Raw genomic sequence first — 10,975 nt, 5'->3', positions numbered from 1 at the left:
GAGAAGAAAGTCAGAATTCTGAGATTAAAGTCAGAATTCTGAGATTAAATCTGAATTCTGAGATTAAAATTATAATTCGGGAATTATAGTCTAAATTCTGAGATTAAAGTCAGAATTCTGAGATTAAAGTCAGTATTCTGGGATTGAAATCAGTGTTCTGGGATTAAAGGCAGAATTCTGATATTAAATTAAGAATTCTGAGATTAAAATCAGAATTCTGAGAAGAAAGTCAGAATTCTGAGATTAAAGTCAGAATTCTGAGATTAAATCTGAATTCTGAGATTAAAATTATAATTCGGGAATTATAGTCTAAATTCTGAGATTAAAGTCAGAATTCTGAGATTAAAGTCATTATTTAGTGATTTTGGTCTAAATTCTGAGATTAAAGTCAGAATTGTGTGATTACGGTCTAAATTCTGGGATTAAAGTCAGAATTTTGACATTAAAGTGATTATTCAGTTATTATTGTCTAAATTCCAAGATTAAAGTCAGAATTATGTGATTATGGTCTAAATTCTGGGATTAAAGTCAGAATTATGTGATTATGGTCTAAATTCTGGGATTAAAGTCAGAATTATGTGATTATGGTCTAAATTCTGAGATTAAAGTCAGAATTATGTGATTATGGTCTAAATTCTGGGATTAAATCTGAATTCTGACATTAAAGTGATTATTCAGTTATAATGGTCTAAATTCTGAGATTAAAGTCAGAATTATGTGATTATGGTCTAAATTCTGAGATTAAAGTCAGAATTATGTGATTATAGTCTAAATTCTGAGATTAAAGTCAGAATCATGTGATTATGGTCTTAATTCTGAGATTAAAGTCAGAATTCTGAGATTAAAATCATTATTCGGGGAATTTGGTATAAATTCTGGGATTAAAGTCAAAATTATGAGATTAAAATTCGAATTCTGAATAAAAATCTTAAAGCTGACTTTAAACTCAGAATTTGTCCCTATTCCTCTTCTGTTGGTATATTGTAGAATAACGAAGCATTTTTTTTAACTTTTCCACTTTGTATGTTACACGAGATTGCATCAGCAGATTTTCATCTAATCTTTTATTTTAATGTTTACTTACAGTTTCTTTACATTCTGACAGTTATTGAAAAATTAAGGAACGGTGTTGAAAAGGAAAAATGTAAATTAGACTTAACATTGCGTTCAGGAAGCAAATGTGTTAATTGGCAGTCAGAAGGCTAGCTAGCTTCCCTGAGGAATGTTGCTACCTTGTTAGCATTTTCCTATGTATGTTAACAGTACTGGTTAGCTTAGCATGAAGACAAATGAACACAAAACAACAGAATGTTGAAGAAAAACAGGAAAAAAATTAGTTTTTAAGTTTGTTTTTTGATGACAGGACACACATTAAGATGCTGACATTTGGGCTTTAAGGGTTAAAACTTCCAGAGTGTTTGGGCTTTTATTTTTATTTTCAGGTCCATATGGGGGGGTCAGGGGACTAAAATCTTAACGCTCTCAGGAAGTTAGAAACGGAGGCCAAGTTTTGTTAGCTCCGTTAGCTCTGTTAGCTTAGCGATGGCGTGTCTGAAGACAACAAAGCACTTTGTCCCCTAAATGTCCTGACCACAGCGTTGGTCTGAATGAGACTGGTGTTAAAGCTGAAGACAATGAATGCAGCATGCAGTTTGACGCCTCTCCGGTTTATTTAATGATCCGTCTACAGCCGAGGAGGGCGGGAAAAACGTCCTCCGTTAACTGAGATATGTTATCTCTCTGTCAGTGAACTCACCGGCCCGCTTCATCACACGCCACTCAACAAGAACTGCACAAAAACTGTAAATAATTCAGAATATTTTTACTTTATAAAAGCACTTTTATGCACCCGGGTTTCTATGAACTCCTTTGTAATGAAGTCCACCTTTTTCAGCAAAGACGTTTTTTCTTGCTGGACTTTAAGAAATGTTTTTGGTACTGCTTACATTAATGTTCAAAGTTTGTGCAACAAAATAAGTTAAAAAAAAAAAAGAACTTAGAGCAACGTGAGAAAGAAAAATCTGCCATAAACTGTCACTTCTTCTTCACTGGGGAAATGAAACTCAGGGATTCTGCTTTCATTGACAACAACTCCATCAAGATACACGTGGAGATCCACCAACCTAAAGACCCACATAAAGATCCATCAACCTGGAGATCCACCAACTAGAAGATCCTTATGAGCATCCACCAAACTGGAGATCCACCAACTAGAAGATCCACCTGGAAATCCACCTGGAGATCTATGTACCTAAAGATCTACCACTTAAAAGATACACCTGGAGATCTGACAACCTAAAGATCCACATGAAGATTCACCAACCTGGAGATCCACCAGCTAGAATATCCACCTGGAGATCGACCAGAAGATCCACCTGGAGATCCACCTACCTGAAGATCTTTATGAAGATCCACCAACCTGGAGATCCACCAACTAGAGGATCCACATGGAGATCAACCAACCTGAAGATCCACATGAAGATCCACCAACTAGGACATCCAACTAGAGATCCACATGACGATCTATCTGAAGATCTACTTGGAGACCTACCTACCTGAAGATCTAGCTGCCTGAAGATCCACCTGGAGATCCCCCCTGCTCTAAGAGGTGATGTCAGAACTACGGCAGAGTGATAGGGCCTCAAAAAAAAAAAAAAAAAAAAAAATCCCAATAATCCTTTGACAAGAAGAACAAGGTTGTATTTGAGGATTTTTTAAATTTTATTTTAGTCAGAATGGATTAATTTAATTAAAATTATAAAGTAAAGTATTGTTTTTGCTTGAGACAGGGTTTATTCAAATTTATTTGTCTTGGTTAAATTCATAACGTGAGAAAAGTTTGTGTTGGCATTTCACAATAAAATCTTATGTTGTTAAACTGGGCGATGACAAATTCTACCTTATATTTCTGCATTTTCTTGGAATAATTGCCTGTTAATTTCTTATAATAATGTCCCTTGAAATGCACATCCCTAGTATTTTTTACATTTTCTTAACATTCTGACAGAAATAATGAAAACTAAAATTTATTTAATGTAAAAATTAAAAATCCAGGGTTTGTAGCAGTATTTCATCAGTTTAACTGAAGGTTTGAATAAAACATGAAGACTCATGAAACCATAATAAGTTTATTATTTTTTTCAAAATCAAATGTTTAAAATTGATTATTTTCAAGGAATAAGAAGCCTAAAAATACAGGATCAACTCTGGGGAAAGAACCCGATAAAATTTTGATAAATAATTTTGGGAAAGAAGTGATATTTTTCCTGTTCAGTCTTATTTTTTAGGTTAAAGTCTTAACATTCAAACAAGGCCTTAGTGTAACAAGTGTCAAATTGAATTTTTATTGTATTTTATTTGTATTCTGTTTTCAAACAGTCAAACATTTTTTAGACCTAAAAATGTAAAAGCTTGCCACAAATGTAATAAACCACAAACATCATTTAAATCAACAGTTTTAAATGTAATAATCGTCCAAATGTAATGAAACTCTCACAAAAGTGATGATTATTGAATTTTCAGGATTTATTATGTTTATGAGAAAGTAAAAATCTCTGGCTTAGTATTTCCCACAAATGTAATATGAAGATAAAGACTAAATGTGTGTGGTCATTGTTTGTTTGTTGTAGCTTTTTTTAAACTGCCAGTGGGTTCAAGTCAGTCATGTCAGAAAATGTAGTAATGGCAATTTTTTTGTTCGCCATGAAACAGGAAGTCATTTTTTTCAGTCTTGAAGCACTGGTAAAGCCATGAATCTTAGCAGAGTGGATTAAATGAAATGTTGTAAAACAGCGCCCTGAGGAAACTATAAATAACATACAAAGAACTGTTCACCCTGACAGTTTTATCGTTTTGAAATAACTTAAAATCCATGTCCACTCAAAATTAATTTTTTTGTCTTATGAAGTGTATAGCCTGTATGTTCAAGGCACTTGCTTTAATAGAGAGTTCTGTTTTTATCAGCTCTCTATGAACTGTAAAATTACTTCTATTTGGCTCAGGTGATCCCCCTCTGAGGGTGTAACTCAAGAAGAACCTCTTGAATTTTGTAGATTTGTCCAAAATTGATATCAACCTTCATTTTTTCTTGTTCACATTGTTTTTGCTAAGATTCATGGCTCTACGAATGTTTTAACACTCCAAGTAAATACAATTTTGAGGGACAGTAAATTTTTACCATCCCATTAATATAATAAATCACTGCAAATGTAATAGTTATTAAGGTTCCAGTAGGACTGCTATTATGCTTGTGGGATTATTACATCAAAAACTGCAAATAAGTATCATGCTTGAGGTTTATTACATATGTGGGCACATTTTTGCCAATCTTTTTTGCCACTTTTAATATTTGTTGCCACTTTTCACCCTTTTTTTTGGCCCTTTTTTTTACTTAAGCCCATTTTTGCAACTTCTCTTACCATTTTTATCCTATATTTGCCACTTCTTTTTAATAGGGAGAGAGATTTGTTCATGTGCAGAGATAGTTCTGTTTTTTTAGCCCTCTATAAACTGTAAAATGACTTCTTTTTGGATCAGATGAACCCCTTCTTCCCCCATGGATTTTGCAGAATTTTCTTAAATTGATATCAACCCTCTCCTTTTCTTCATGGCCCTACGAGTATTTTAAGACTGGAAAAAAAACTTTGTTTCATGGCGAATAAAAAAAATTAACTTTGACAGAGTAAATTTTCCCAATCCCATGATTGTTCTAAATGCAAATGTAATAGTTATTTTGTTTGCAGTCGGCATGTGTTATTACATTTGTGGGAGATTTATTATGTTTGTGGGATTTTTACATTAAAAACTACAGATTTGTATTATGCTTGAGGTTTATTACATTTATGGGCAGTTATACGTTTGCAGGTGACATGTCTGAGAGGAAAACAGCCTGAGGAGAAAATATATGATATTCTGAGCTCACCATGAGGTAAAATAAACAAACCCAAGGCTCAGTTAAAATAGAGAAAATGAGCCAAGAAAAGATTTTATATTGGCAGGAAACTGCCAATTTTAGGCCTCTAATAGCTTTATTTACAAAAAACTTTTTGTCTTTCAGACATGACGGACTTTATTTGAAAAAAACAAAAAACAGCTATAATGGTTTGAAAAAGTCTCTTAATTGGAAATCATTGTTTAAGGTTGAATCCAAGAATAACAGCTTTTATGACTTGAAAATATTTTTGAATACCAGGAAATACCACACTTCCTGTATGTTCTAGTCTTTTACATCTTCTTTTGGTTTCTCTAACACACTGTGGTTTGGTAACAGGATTTTCTCAGTTACATCTTTTCATATTACAATCAGAATCAAAATCTGGTGACAGCAGACACTTCCTTTAGTTGAAGAATAAACTCAGATCAGCTGACAGCAAGTATTTAAATGAAGATTCAGAGAAATGTATGAGACTTTTGAGTGTTTATATGAGGTGGTTTTGTGTTTTTTTTTCTTCTTCACCTTTGTTCACCTATACATCTGAACATGTGAGACGTGTTCTTTCTCCTCAATGATCTTCGAATAAAAATATTCAACCCACCATCATGTCTGTTCATCTTTATTTTGACTTTGGTTTGATAGATTCATCTTAATCCGGAATTTTAAAGAGAGCATGCCAAAGAAAATCAACAAACTTTCTTCCATTTCAGTGGTAATAAATTGTCATTTCAATCTAACCATAAGATTTGTCAGTACGGCGTGCTTTAAAGCGTGTTCATGTCAAAATGAGGAAGAAAAGCTGTTAAAGAGGCACCACTGGGCTCTTAGCTTGTGGCTAACGAGTTACAAAAACACTCAGCATATTTCATATCAAATATACTAACAATCTTTTCCTTATGTTGACTGTCCCTGTCACCTTTTCAATGGTCTACTTTTAGTAAAAAATGGAGGGAAAGAGCCCCCAACAGCCCTTGCTTCATGAACATTCCATCCTTGCCTTTGAGGATAATGCCATTGAAGCTTAGGAAACTTTTCATCCTTGCTTTTGAAGGTAATGCCATTGAAGCTTAGGAAACATTCCATCCTTGCCTTTGAGGATATTGCCATTGAAGAATAGGACACATTTCACCCATGCATTTGAGGATAATGCCATCGAAGCTTAGGAAACATTCCATCCTTGCCTTTGAGGATAATGCCATTGAAGCTTAGGAAACATTCCATCCTTGCCCTTGAGGAGAATGCCATTGAAGCTTAGGAAACATTCCATCCTTGCATTTGGTGAGAATGCCATTGAAACTTAGGAAACATTTCACCCTTGCTTTGAGGAGAATCCCTTTGAGCTTAAGAAACATTCCATCCTTGCATTTGAGGATAATGCCATTGAAACATAGGAAACATTCCATCCTTGCCTTTGAGGAGAATCTCTTTGGCTTTAACCTTGCAAAGCAGATGGATACACCCATTTCCTTGTTTTTCACTGGCGAATCCATCTTGTTAAGCTTCCATCTGAACTGTTTGGGCCTGGTTAGAAAGTGACAGGACCAATTGGCCACGAGGGGCAGTACTTTCAGGCACGGCAGAGTCATGACGTAAAGAAGCAGCAGCAAGAGGCCAGTACAACTATGGCAGAGGAGCTTGGCGTGGATGCTGCTAAAGCGTAAGTTTTATCAGAACTTGACAACAATTCTTCGTTTAAAGAATTATTCCCCGTAGCTGCGCACGTGCAGCTCAATAGCTGCTACGTCAAGTGTTTTTTTTTGCTGTTATTGGCCTGTAGAGATGTGACAGACAGAATGTTCATCCAATCACACTCCCGAGTTTTTTTCAGAGCCTCTGCCTTTTCTCAAATGTTTCCTATTAAAGCTTTACCAGATGGATGTGTTAAACACATCCATCTGGCGTGTCAGGTTATTTAAGCTTAGGAAACATTCCATCCTTGCCTTTGAGGAGAATGCCAGCGAAGATAAGGAAACATTCCATCTTTCCCTTTTGCATTCAGGCCGGTCTAGGGACCATGAGTTCAGATTGTTAATGTACAGTATGGACCTAAGTAATACAGCGTCATCTCTCTTGGTTTCTGAATGCCATCATAAATCCACAGTAATATATTACCAAATATATATCAATAATACACTTGATCTAGTCTGTGCTCTTTACGGATATTTGGAAAGCCTTAAAGTTATTTCAAGACAGAGTAGCTCCAGTCATAAAAAAGGCTGACATACAATATTAACGAAGAAAATATCAGTTTGAGTGCTCCAGGGCCATTTCATTAGGTATACCTGGTTATTCATGTTGACATCCAATCAGCCAATCATACGGCAGCTACCAAAGCACTCAGCGATGTAAACTATTTTTTCGGGTATTGCTGTTTTTAGGAGGCACAAGTCATCCAATTCTTAGGCAGGTTCAGTGTGCATAAATTCCTGTTCCTGACCATTTAAACATTGTTTCTACACCATCATGTTATTCCTAAGACTGGCCAATGTTGACTAAAAGCATTATAACTGGTCCTCTCCAGTCTGCCTTCTGTGGTGTCCTAGGTTGGTTGGTTGGGTTTATGGATGGTGCTAGCTTGTTTAACGTTAATGCTGGACTGGCTCTGGTGTTTTCTGTTCTGCAAGCCTGGAAGGCCACTTCACCTCCATCATAGGCTTTCTCAGCTCAGCCCCAATTTGGTCATTTTTTCCCCCATTTTGCCCCTTCTTTCTGGCAACTTTATCCCATTTTTGCCACTTTTAATCACATTTTTTAAAATATTTTTTGCCCTTTAATGCTATTGTTTTGCTACTTAACACGGGCTTTTGTCAATGTTTGGTCACTTAGACCCATTTTTTTAACCACTTTATTCAATTTTTGCCACTTCATGTCTATTTTCGCTATTTTTAGCTTAATTTTGCAACTTTTATCCCATTTTTTCAGTTTTAACTTATTTCTACCACTTCAAACCAATTTTTGCTGGATTTCAATTTCCCCTCTTTACACCCATGTTTGCCACTGTTAAGTCACTAAAGCCCATTTTTTCCACTTTGATGCCATTTTTGTCACTTCTTTTTGGCACATGCCCCCCCCCTTTTTGTTTTGTTTTTTTTTCTTTCTTTTAGCCCATTTTCATGACATTTTGCAGCTTTTAACCCATTTTTTGTTGCTTTTTGCCAAATTTCTGCCACTTTCAACCCATTTCTGCAGGATTTAAATCCTTTTTGTCCCTTTACACCCATGTTTGCCACTACTTTTGGCACTTTTGTCCAATTTTTGCCAATCCTTTTTGCCACTTTACACCCATTTTTACTGTTTTTGGACCATTTTTTTGCAACTCACGATCATTTTCACCACGTTTATCCATTTTTATTTTTCCATTCAGTACATCTCTACCACTATTTTGCTAGTTTAAACTTATCTTTGCTGCTTTTTGCCCAGTTTTTGACATTTTTATCCAATTTCTCATAGACTTTAAACATTTTTGCCCCTTTACACCCATGTTTGCCAATTTTTTTGTCACTACATCTTTAATCCCATTTGTATCACTTTGACAATTTTTGCCTTATCTTTGGCATATTATAAAAATATCATTATTATAACATTCTTGCCACTTCTGACCCATTTCTTTCTGCCTATAGCTAATTTCTATCACTTTTGCCACTTTGAACTAACTTTTGTTGCTTTTTGCCACTTCTAACCTATTTCTGCCAGATTTCAACCATTTTTGCCACTTAATGGCAATGTTTGCTATGTTTTGCCTAATTTTTCACTACTTTCCACCATATGTTTTTTAATTAAAGTTGACTCAGTTTCTTCTACTCTATTTTTTGTCATCCTGAAGTTTGTGCACATCATGGCCTGTCTATAAAATCTAACATTACTTTCCTATCGTTTAAGTGCAGTGTGCCCATCCACATTAACATCACTGAAAATAAATTCTGTTCTAAGAAAATAAGTTAAATTTTGAAAAAAGGGATATTGTACTACAGAATCAATACTAAAATAAATTTTTGTTGCTTTGATTAGAGTGGTTATGGGATAAATATAAAATATGGTTATCATAGATTAACTTTACAATGGGTCATGATTTTGCGGACCTTCATGAGCCCCCAGATCGGCCTTGTGCCAGAAGGTTCTCACCATTATTCCCTCTTATGAGCGGCCTTGGTCTGGCTGGTGTTCCTGTTGAGTAAATTTTGACCACCATTTGAACTTGTAGGTAGAAACTGAGACTTACCTTACCAGGCGACATTTTCCTGATCTTTCAGTGAAGATTTTGGTCTAACTCTGTTTCAAAGGGCAGGGGCCCTCAGAGGCAAGGGATAGGGTCACATTCAGAACATTATTGAACATTTTTCACCCGATGTTCTTCCATTTTCAACCTTTGGGGATTGCAGTAGTGGAACAAAGACTTAGTTTAATATTCATTAATTCTAAGGCTGTTAAATTTATAAACCTTTATTAAATATTTAAATCCATGAAGTTTTTATTGTGTTATATAAAGACCTCACACCTTCTGCATGTGACCGTTCTCACTTCGTCTAAAAATAGAAACTAAAATCCTCCATCCACCCAAACAGCTTCATCTCAAACAGACTTTTCATGTTTTATTCATGTAGATGCTTTTTTAAATCCTCATCCCACCCAAACAAACATCATCCTCATCTCAGCTCATCTATTTTACTTTATCCTCTGCTCATACTGCACCAATGCATGCTGGGAAATAAGAGAAGCCAGGAGTCATTGAAGTCCTTTGAGGTGTTTTTATTAATTTCACTTTGACATCAGTACAGAGACCACATACTTTTATTTTTTAAGGTTTTCTTCTTTTTTCTGCAACACTTTTTCCCCAAAGCTTCAAAAATAAAAATAAAAAGGAACCAAAGTGGTAGCTAATACAAAACAGAGCTGATGTTAGTGAACGACGTCTACCATAGCAGAGAGACAAAAACCAAAAAGGTCAAAAACACTCGTGTCACACACTCTCAGAGCGGGAAACATGGAGACACAGCGAGGACGAATGCAGGAGAGAAACATGCTGAGAGGACGACACATGACGGGATTTTAGATTTTACACTCCAAAGTAAGAGAGAAAGATCGATCTGTGATCTATTGATCCCAACGCTGGGAAAAAGATAGACAGCCTGGTTATATCCGTAGTTTTTATTCACTCCTGGAACTACTTTCCACAGAAAAAATAGTCCCCAAAAATTTGATTTTAAACTGTAAATGTAATGTTTTAACAGAGGATTCTCTTTCCATCTCCATTTGTCATAGTCATGGAAGAAATCTACAAAATCCTTCAAATAAAACAAGAATCTCTTGTGTTTTTATGGTGCTGTGCTTGCCTTATCCCTTATATACAGAAAACAATTATAACAAAAGATGCGTTTTCACTGCAAGAACTTTCCCTAAGGACCAGGAACCTTAAGAAATCCAAAATGAAGAACAAGAATCCCAAATGTTTCTATTGTTGTGATATTACTTCAAAAGCCATGTTTCCACAGCAAGAACTTTCTCTAGGTACCAAGATTCATGAGAAATCTCCACCAAATACAACCAGAGTCCTCAGCTTTTTTGTGTGATTTGCTTTGTGACCATACTATCAAGACATTTTTTATGAAGGCCACATTTCCACTGCAAGAACTTTCCCAAGGTACCAAGAACCTTGAAAAATGTCTTAAATCCAACAACTAGAACCAGAGTCCTCAGCTTTTTCAAGTAATTTGCTTAGTATGACCATCATGCAAAGAAAAATACACAACACAGACCACATTTCCACTGCAAGAACTTTCCATAGGTACCAGGAACCTTAGAGACATTATTTTGCTGTTTATAAAGTCCCTTCTTCGCAAAGGGGTAAAAGTTCTGGAACTTTGTGGCTCAGGTTTCCAGTGCGAATATATTTTCTGTATTGGTTACAGTCTTGCAAATGTTTTTTGCAAAGAAGAACCATTTAAAAATTGCACGTGCAATATGTTTTGGAAATGCATTTTTGCCTCTGTGCCATTGATGCATAGTCCCTCAAAATTACAAAAATTTTGTGGAACTTAGTCGAGA

The sequence above is a fragment of the Cheilinus undulatus genome, linkage group 22 (assembly GCF_018320785.1).
Source record: "Cheilinus undulatus linkage group 22, ASM1832078v1, whole genome shotgun sequence".
NCBI lineage: Eukaryota > Metazoa > Chordata > Actinopteri > Labriformes > Labridae > Cheilinus > Cheilinus undulatus.
The sequence above is the reverse complement of the archived record's forward strand: the minus strand, read 5'-3'. Positions refer to the sequence as shown.